A 10,982-nucleotide genomic window follows, 5' to 3' on the forward strand; every position below is an offset into this window, starting at 1 on the left:
GATAAAAATAACTAAAGTACATTTAAAAGGAAAAGGTATTCCCTAAACAGTCATTTTTACGTTAACTGATACAATTAGCGCAACAACTTAAATATTATTTTTAAAGAATTTTGAAATTTCCGTTTTTTGTTTTATTTTTTTAAACTTCAACGTTTAATTATAGTAGTTTAAATTAGATTTGAAAGCAAAGATATGAAATTACAAGCTTCTAGTGCAATTACAACACATATACACAAAATCTCATTATTAAAATACAAAATAAACGTGTAACGTTATTAGCCCATTCCAGTTTCGCTATATTGGCCAGATATCAATGTTTTATGTAAAACGGGTTTTTTTTGTTTACATTGTGAACATGTAAACAACTTACTTTGGAAAATTAAATAATGTATTGGCCACATAAATAAACAAAACTAGCAATAAAAAATTGATTGCTTTGAGCAAGTATAAATAGAAACGATACTTTTTTGATCAATGATAAAAAAAGAATGGTCTAAAAATATGCTCCCTACACTGGATAGAATAACTGTGAATTGCTCAAAAGCATAATAAAATGGGCAAAAGTTGAAAAAATGTGATATTTTATTACTAAAAATTGATTTATCTAAAAAGTTCTGACAATATTTCCTAAATTGCGCCACTAAATATTTTTTATGCTTACTTTAGAAAATAAAATGGCAGTAAAAGCCGCCAGCGGTATAAGACTACTTGACTTAAAAACAGCTTTATTCATATTATTCAGATTACAATTGTTCCCAAAACAAACAAACAAAATTAATTGTGGGAGTCAAAAAAATAAATATGCTTGTCGTTTACAAAAAAATTATCAGTTTTAGGAGAAATTTATTTTAAATGTAACAAAATGAATAGTTTAGCAAATAATTTTAAGTATGCAGGCGCATGAGTGGATGCAGCATTTTTTAAAGTTTGAGATACAGTTGACTCTTGATATCTCGAACTCTAAGGTAACCGGAAAAAAGGTTTAAGATACCAAGAGTTTAAGATAATAAGAGGATTTATGCTCAAACAAGTGTGAAAAGGACCGGAAATAATGTTCGAAATACACAAGTTTGAGATATCAAGTAGTCAAGATATCGAGATTCAACTGAAACTTCCAGACATACAGCAAACTCCAAACATTTATGTTTATACTTATGTCAAATAAGGATGCGATGCTAAAAACTCCAATGATTGGAGCCTGGGCACAAAAATACTAAAATTTTAGCTGCACCTGCTTTAAACATTTGAGCAACATGCTGATACATTATTTTTTTACTGTTCTTAGTTAAATCTATAATCATCGATAAAGTTCAAAATTTACGCAATAATTAGTTTAATATTGCAATAATTCTTTTTGTGTTTTATAACTATGAAAATAAAAAGTTTGACACCCAACTTCAACCCCTCAGTTTAAAGTGGTTATTTATTTATCTCCAACATCAAAAAATCACTTATCTTAAAACTTTAAATTGATCATTTAACTTTACTGTAATAAATAAAAAAATAAACTTAGAGATTTAATTTCATATTTACTTTAAACCAAAATAGTATCATGCTCTAATAATTTATATTATTATTGTAACACCAATATTATTAATACAAATTAATAATAAACTAAATAATTTTGAGATCTTTTTTTGAAGCGTTCTTTGAAATCTTTTGCCGATTCGTCTGAACTACCTAAATTACAAATACGTAATTTATAAAAAGTACTACTTGTAGATCAACAACCATTATTATTAAAAACAACAAAAAATCCCATTTATATTTCATGTTATTGAACAAAATACCTGGAGACTAACCTTAAGCCTGTCTTTATTGTGTGTTCTCTCAATGAAATCTTTAAATAATTTAATGTGGCGTTCTGCAGGGTCACTTATAACTGCTTAACTATGCGTGTTCTTACAGGCATATGAGATACATGAGCCACGTGCCTTTCATTGATGATGATGTCTACACATTAACCAGAGATTTGATCTTTTAAGGGTTTAAAAAATAGTAATGTTTCGGCACCTTTATTTTTGCCAGTTTTACTGGATGTTGTGTCAGAACACAATCCGATAATCTGAACGTTATGTTTATTTGATGTTGATATGTGTGGTGCTAAAAAATAAAAAATAAAAATATAAAAAAAATAATATTGAACATGTAAAAAAGGTTTTTTTTAATTAATTAATTACAGATATACCTATTGTTTTTTTATGAGATTAACCAAGAAATACTTTCTGAGCATTTCTCCATTTGTCGGATGTCTATTGGGGGCAAAATTCTGTTATTGCCCCCAATAGACCGCCTACAATTAGATAAATTGTCTCATCCTCCATGTTGCTTTGACATAAATTGTCACTCTAATTTACTGAGAACAGTTATTGGTGATGCTTTAAAGAAATGTCTTTATAGAGACATTTTCTAAAATTTACTTCATATAAAAAAATCGCATTAGACGTATTAAATTGTAGTTGATTGAATCAGGATTATAGAACACAACTAATAATGAAAAAATAGTAAAACTATTAAATAAGTTTTATATAGAAATTCAAACCTGTGTTTTAGAAGAATTTCTATTCTAATTATATAGACCCAAGTTAAATTTACGCATCATTAATTTTTGTTTATCAAACACGCATCATTAACTTTTATTGTTGGCTTGACTTTTGTCAAAACAAAAATAAAAGTTTTTTGGTTACAACTTTAATTGTTTTTACGTTTTCCCACTTTATTTCTTGTGAGCAAAACTTATTATGGGTTGCTATCGCAGACTGATAATGTTTCCCCTTGTTTAAAGTTTTTAGATGTTGCTGAGTTCAAGTTCTAATTTGATTTTTAGTTTCGCCTACGTATCTCTATGAGCAAATGAATTTTATTAAATAAGTTCCGGGTTGGCTATTATGTGGCAGTTTAGTTTTGTTTTTTAACGTTAATAATGTTCGTAAATTTGGATTTGATTTGAAGACTACTCTATAGCCAGCTTTCAAAAATATTTTTCTTAGCTTTGGGAATAGTGATGGTATCCACGGTAACGGTACAGCAAGGAGGTTAAGAGAATTTCGATTGAATTTTGTTGATTTTTAGGGACCATTTATTTCCAATTAAACTTGCAACTCGTTTAAGTTGGCATTTGTTGTACCCTTTTTTGTTAAACATTTGAATAAAAAAGTTAATTCCATCTTGTAAATATAAACTGCTGCATGTAGAATAAGCCCTGTGAACGTAATCTTTAAATATTGCGTCTAGAATCTTAGGGTCGTGATTTGAATAATGTTTAATTTAAACAGTAGTAATGGCTCCCTTTCTGTAGTTTTCAAAGTCGTATTTACCTTTGTTGTTATTTATTTTGGTTCAATCAAGGAAGGTTAGAGTTCTATTTTTGCTTTCAGTTTTGATCGTATAGTGCATTGCAGGGTGTTGTTTTTTAAGATAATTATAAATTGTTTTGCTTCTTGAGTGTTGGAAAATATAGCGTGACTATCGTCGACAAATCTTAGAAAGGATGTTAGGTCTTGAGGAGGATTTATTGCCATGGCAAATTTGAAAACGTTTTGTTCATATAGTTGTAAAAATGATTCTGCAAGTACGACCATGAATGAAATACCTATAGAACCAGAATTCTCAAGCTTATAGATTACTTTGTTCCACAGGAAAAATTAATGGTGTAAATAAATCTCAATGAGTTGTCTTGTTTCAGATATAGTATGCTTAGTAGAATATTTGTAGGAATCATCTTTGTTTAATTGGTCTATTTGAATTAAAGTGGCTTCCTTTATTGGTAATGATGGATACAAGTTTATTACATCAAATGAAAACTGATCCTCATTTTTGTCATTCTCCCATGAACTTGCTCTACTAATAAAATCAAAAGAATTTTTCAGACGTGTCTGATTTTTTTAAGAACAGGTTGTACTTTCTTTACTAAGTAGCTTGAAATTCCATAGCTAGGAGTGTCAATAGTTGAAACAACTTTTCACATAGGATAAGATTTTTCAGGCTTGTGAGCTTTAATTAGAACAGTCATACGAAGCGGGATGGGATCAATTGGATATACACTACTATAATGCGGTTTTGAAAATTGCTGTTTTTTATTAAGTTGTAAGAGATATGTTTTAAATTTTAATAGAATTACTAGATGTTGGACTTCATTTAAAACTCTCGTTGGGCCAATTTATTCGTGAATTTTTTTCCAAAGCTTTGTCGTGTTCTATTCTTACAAAACCAATTACCTTTATCAAACTGAGATATAACGATAGTTTTGTTTCTTTTAGTTTTATTAAGAGTATTTCTTTGTTGCCTTGTTAACTTTTGATTTCTTTTACTTATCCATTTTAAGTTCTTTTAAAATATTTTTTCTTAAACCCTGCGCATTTTCAATCTTGTTGATGTATTCCAATTTTAAAGCGGAGGTCTCTGTTTACTAATTGAACTAATTACTAATTGTATTAAGAGAATTCGTATTAGTTGATGTTTTCTTACTAAAATAACACATACTCTTATACATGATGTTAACACTAAAGATATATATATATATATATATATATATATATATATATATATATATATATATATATATATATATATATATATATATATATATATATATATATATATATATATATATATATATATATACATATATTAGGGCCTTGCGATTCACCTTTTATAATATCGAATCGCATCCGAATCGAATTAGGCGTTGATTTACAAATCGAGTCGAATCTCAAATTAAATCATCATTTTGAGGATATCTATGTTTTAGTGAAACTTAGATTTCATCAAAATGCTTGCTGGAATCGCGATTCAACTCGATTTGCTAATCAAGGGCTGCTTCGAATCGCGACTCGATTCGAAACTAAAAATGGTGATTCGCAGGGCCTTGAAAAGAAAATTGCGCCCCCCCCCCTAAAAAAAAAAGAAGAAAATTAAAGGAAAAAAATGATTTATCGATCACAAAACTTATCACATCAAGTTATAAGTAAGTATTGTCATTAAGGTTGCACAAACTTAGTTCAATGTCACTTTTCTGGCTTTTCTTGAAAAATATCGATGTTGTTTGCCACTTCATTTTCAATTGAAATTATAGCCAAACTAGACAAACGTTCTTGGCCCATTGTTGACCTCATATAGTTTTTTATGAGCTTAAGTTTACTGAAACTTCTCTCACACGTAGCAACTGTGACTGGTATGGTAAGGAAGTTGCGAATAGCAATTGCCGTGTTGGGATAAGCATCGTTCAAAGAATATTTATGAATGAGCTGCATAATGTCGATCGGGCTAGATTTTTCAAAGTTATCCATCATTGAGGCAGCTTGATATTTAAAGATTGCCATTTTTGACTTGAAATCGGAAGAATCTAAATCTGCCTTGTAAATTTGAGATAAATTTGCAAATTTATCTCAAATTTACAAAACAAAGCCTCAAACCGCCATTCAATTTCTGTAATAATGCTTTCAAACACAAAGTTGCACTGAGATCCGAATTCTGTTTCTGCTGGAAGAAGGTTAGAGTCATCTTCAGCTTCATAAAGTGCCAACCCCTTCACTTTGCGCTTCCTCTTGATTGGAAAGCCACCATCAATTCCGCTCTGGTTAGCTTTTTCTGTGGCATCTTTGATAATGTTGTCCACCCCAACATCTCAAAGATTCTGAATGGAAGCCTTCAATTCTTTCATTTTTTTTGCGGCAATGTCAATTGAAATGTTTTTGACTGAACCAGTTTGTTTTCCCGGTCAATTAGAGAAAGAATTTGACACCAGAAATCCAACAAACACAAAAAACTGAAATCAATTTGAATGAGAAGTTCTTTTACACTGCTAACTGTGACAGCATTTGTCATGGGATTGTGGATAATTGATTCCAAAACTTGAATAACTTCTTTGATTTGTCTGTGCAATGGTGTGATTGCTTCTTTTTTGGCAGACCATCTTGTGTCACTGTTTCCCTTTAATGAGGTGGTCAACGTTTTCATCAGTTTTTCCCATATTGACGTGGAAGTTGAAAAAAAGATAAAGATGGCTTGAACCTTTCCAAAAAACGTAATCATTAGTGAGGAAACCTCAGAAGCATGAACACCAACAAGATTTAAAGTGTGAGTTGCGCATGGAACAAATCTTGCTAACTCATTAAAAGAATTGATGTGAGCTTTGACGCCATTGTATTTTCCAGACATTTTGGCTCTATTGTCATAGCCTTGGCCCCGGCTATTGGAAATGTTTTGACCATCCTACTCCAATATTTCAGTTATCTCTTTTGCAAAACCTTTTCCAGTTTTTTGTAAGATCCAATGAAATCCACAAAGCTTTTTCTAATTGTGCTGGTTTCATCACTGATGTGGACATGCCTGATAATCGAGTCATCTGCTCTTTTTGGGAGGTATCTGGAGTCCAGTCAAACAGAACAGAATAGTATTTAGCTTTTTTGATGTTTGACAAAATTTCGTTCCTGAATTTCTGCCCAAATAACTCAATCAGCTCATTTAAAATTTGAGGAGAAAAGTAGGATGTTGTGGTTTTTTTTGCTTTAACGTACGCAATGTGTTTAGCCACTAAACGATAATAATGGCTGATCAACTCAATTTAGCTCAGAAAAATACCACTGTTTTGTTGACCGATGTCTTCCATTGTTACCTGAAGAGCGAGATTCTTGGCACAGAACAAAATTGCATCAACAACCACTTTTTCATCTCTCCACTGATAACTCTCTGCAGATCAGAATCCAGGGTCTTTCTTTCCTTGAGGTTTTTTTCAAGAGTTTTCCAATCAGAATAGCTTTTTTGGTGTTCATTGCTGTTTTCATGCTCAGGAATTCTTGGGTTTAGTTTTTTCCAGTCACAAAACCCTTTGGAAATTTCTGAGAAATTGTTGTTTTTTGTTGTTTAAAATAACAAACAGCAAAAACAAAATAAAGAATCTTTTTTGTTGCTGTGCTGCAGCCAAATGCGAACAAATTTTTCACCATTGGGATGAATTTTTTTATACCATTTTGAGCTAAAGTGTCGCATTCTGTTGTCAAAATTACAAAGCGTGTTTTGAAAAAATTCTCTCCTGTCTTGCTCTGGCCCATGCTCAATCAAAAAGCATCTTGTTTTGCCCGTTATTATAGGCCGTCTCGCTGGATCCATGTGTTGAAAATTTTCTTCCGAGGCCACTGGAATTTCTGAGATTGATGAATGAAGTTCATCCTCGTCCATTTCAGCTGATAGTGCTAGAGGGCGCTCTTTCGTTCAGTAAATGAGCTTTAATATATAGGAGTTTGTGTCAAGAGGGGGAATTTTAACTAAATTTCTTATTAACAGCAGCCACGCCGTGAAAATTTGTTTCATAAACTGATTATTGTTTTTAATTTATTAAAATTTGCGCCCTCCCAATTTCGGCGCCTCAGGCCGCGGCCCGGCCGGCCCTGCCCTTGGTACGGCTCTGTATATGTATATATATATATATATAAATATATATATATATATATATATATATATATATATATATATATATATATATATATATATATATATATATATCAATGAAGTTTCTAGGTGTTCTTCTTGACGAAAATATCACCTGGACAAACCACTTAAAACTAATCGAAAATAAAATTCCTAAAAATATTGGCATACTTTGTAAGGTAAAACCTTATCTAAATCAAACTTGCTTAAAATATATCTACTTTTCTTTTATTCATTGTTATCTCAATTATGCTAACATTGCTTGGTGCAGCACCAATAAAAAAAAACTAAACAAACTATTTAACAAATCAAAACATGCCATAAGAATAATATCCAACGCAGACCGTCTCTCTCATTCACAACCACTATTTATTAATCTAAAAATCTTAAATGTTTACCAAATAAATATCATCATTTAATTTTTATGCATAAAATCAATAACGATACGATGCCAAATATTTTTAAAACACTATTTAAAAAAATACAGCACAAATACTTTACTAGACATGCAAAAAATAATTATGTTCAAGCTAAAAATCACTTTGAAGCCACTAAGTTTTCCATCACAACTAGAGGCCCACAACTATGGAGTAAAGTAGTTAGAAATGACATCAAAACGCTTGCAAACATAAATATTTTTAAATCAAAACTAAAAGAAATAATTTTAATTAGTCAAAACATGAAGGTCTTCCTCTAGAGCTATATTTATTTGTTGGCCTTTAAAATATTGTATAGTATATTTTCATTTTATTTGCAAAGGTTTAAAAACTTAGTTAACTAAAAAACTAATTTTTTATTTTTTATTTTCTTTTTATGAAATACTAAAGGTCTTGCTATAGAAGTTTAATTTCTTTTCATTATATTTCCTAATTAAGAATTCTTAATCGCAATAATTAAAAACATTTATATATAGGTTCAAATATCATTTTTGTATGTTTGTTTCTTTTTCATTTTTGCTTTGTGTTCAATTATATTTGAAAATAAGTTTTATAATTTATTATCTCTATTTTTTTTTGTCTTTTTTTTTTTTCGTTTGTTCGTTTGTTTGTTTTTTGTTTTTGTCTTTGTTTGTTTGTTTTTTATTTTTTTTTTATTTTATTTTTTTTTTTTAAAAAAAAAAAAAAAATATGAAAAAAATAATAAAAAAAAATAATAAAAAAATTTTTCTTTTTTTTTTCTTTCTTTTCTTTCTTTTTATATTTGATAACTTTTTTAATGACAAGATTTGATAGCTATATTATTTACGGATTATTGGGAGCTTGGCGATAAGACTATTTTGTCTTCTTCTTGCCCCCGCCATGTGTATATTTTACCAATAGGAGAGTTGTAATTATTTTTAACGGCAAACTTATAACTTTAAAAAAAAAAAAAAAAATATATATATATATATATTTATTATATATGTATATATTTGTTATATATATGTATATTTATTATATATATATATTTATTTATTATATATATATATATATTTATTATATATATATATATTTATTATATATATATATATATATATATATATATATATATATATATATATATATATATATATATATATATATATTATTGCCGAACTTAATCATGTTAGTATTAGTAGTTGTGGTAGTAATAGTAGTAGTAGTAGTAGTAGTAGTAGTAGTAGTAGTAGTAGTAGTAGTAGTAGTAGTAGTAGTAGTAGTAGTAGTAGTAGTAGTAGTAGTAGTAGTAGTAGTAGTAGTAGTAGTAGTTCATTGTGTTTTAAGAAAACGTGAGCGAAAGCGTATACAAATACCTAACTTATGTAAGTTAGGTATTTGTATACGCTTAAGTTGAAAATTTGTTATGTTAAAATATATTAAAACATGTACCAAATTTTACATTTTTACTTTCATTTAAAAATGCAGTTTGGCAACATCTGTTTATATTTAATCCAGAGCATTTATTCCCGTTTAAAATATTTTCGTTTTATAATGTGCAAGTCTAGCCGAGTGGATTGTGCACAGAGCTTCTAAACAAAAAAAGCCATTGTTCGGTTTCCACAAAGCTGATTTAATACTTATTAAAACTTGGGATTTTATTATGCGCAAGCGTAAGCTGCAAGTATATAAACATCATTATTTTAATTACCCGTGTAGAGCTCTCATTATACCTTGTTTACCAGTTTACCTGTTAGCTAGAGTTTTTTATTGTTTATAAACTAATCTTGTAAAATGAAGCAAAAAGATAATAAATGAACTTAATTAAATAAAAGATTTAATAGATTTTGAAGGTGCAAGTTTGCTTTACTGTGATCAAGAAAGCTTTGTTATTAGCAAATTTAACACATTCATTTATTTTATGTTTTAGAAAAACCAAAATTTTTGCAAGACTTTTATAAGTTATTAATTATATTCCTTGTTTTATTTTTTCAAAAATATGATACCTTATTACCTCGCAATATTTTCATAAAAAAAATGGCTTTGACTAGGGTAATTTTCACAAAAATGGATCCGCTGTAAATGGCAAGTAATCATGAACAAAAGTTACCAAGAGCATGTAGAATATGTGGAAAGCTTTTAGGAAAAGACTTTTTAAAAACTGACTGTAAAGTTGAATAAATTTGTAAATATTTGAAATAAATATTTCAAAGATTGTCAGTGTATTCATCTAGAGAAAATGTGTACGAAGTGTATTACTTCTCCAGAAACATCGTCAATAGAGGTAACAACGTTTTTAAAGCTCCAAATAATCTAGTAAAATGTTTAACACTCGAATGCAAAGTTAACTGAGATTTTTTACTACGTTAAAAGGTGAAAAGGTCATTTATAAACAAAATATATAAAAAAGGTCATATATAAACAAAATATATAAAAAAGTATGTTATATGCAAATATAAGATATCCACCTTTATAAAGTGTTTTTTAGGATCGTGAATAATATAAGAAAACTTTTCTAATAAATAAAAGTCTTTTTTGCTCAAGCTGTTGGTTTTGAATTTTTCTAAATATGTTATTGTATTTCAAAATTGCAAAGCAACCCCGGCACCAGGAAATCTATAGCATAAAACCGCAAAAATACTTTAAATATTTAGGAACGTTAGAATCAAATCGTTATGAAAAAAACTAAAAAACTTTTTTTTTTCAAACTTAACTTTTGTAGTTCTTATACTACTAAGAGAGTTTTGTTAAATTGAACTGTAATAAAACTTTTCTTATTTGCCTTTAAAAATTAACACAAACGTACTAATAACAACTACAACTATTTTTATTTACTTTTTGACATTTAGCAAGAAACTTAAGCCCAGCTCAATAACTTTATTAAAAACTTTATAATTACATTCTTATTGTTTTTTAGTTTAAAACTATATTTGAATGTGTTTCAAACATAATACTTTAGTTCTTTAGCAAAAGATAAACGTATTCAAATATAATATAATTCAAGTTGTTACATTTAAACAAAGCTAAAAAATAATTTTTTTATAGTAAATTTATAAATTAAAAGCAAGCATAATTTTGTTTCCAGATAAAATCCCGTGCAAATCCCCCAAAATATGTATTAAAATATTTATATGTATATTTACCACTTAATTTTCAGAT

The sequence above is a fragment of the Hydra vulgaris genome, chromosome 07 (genome assembly GCF_038396675.1).
Source record: "Hydra vulgaris chromosome 07, alternate assembly HydraT2T_AEP".
Classification (NCBI taxonomy): Eukaryota; Metazoa; Cnidaria; class Hydrozoa; order Anthoathecata; family Hydridae; genus Hydra; species Hydra vulgaris.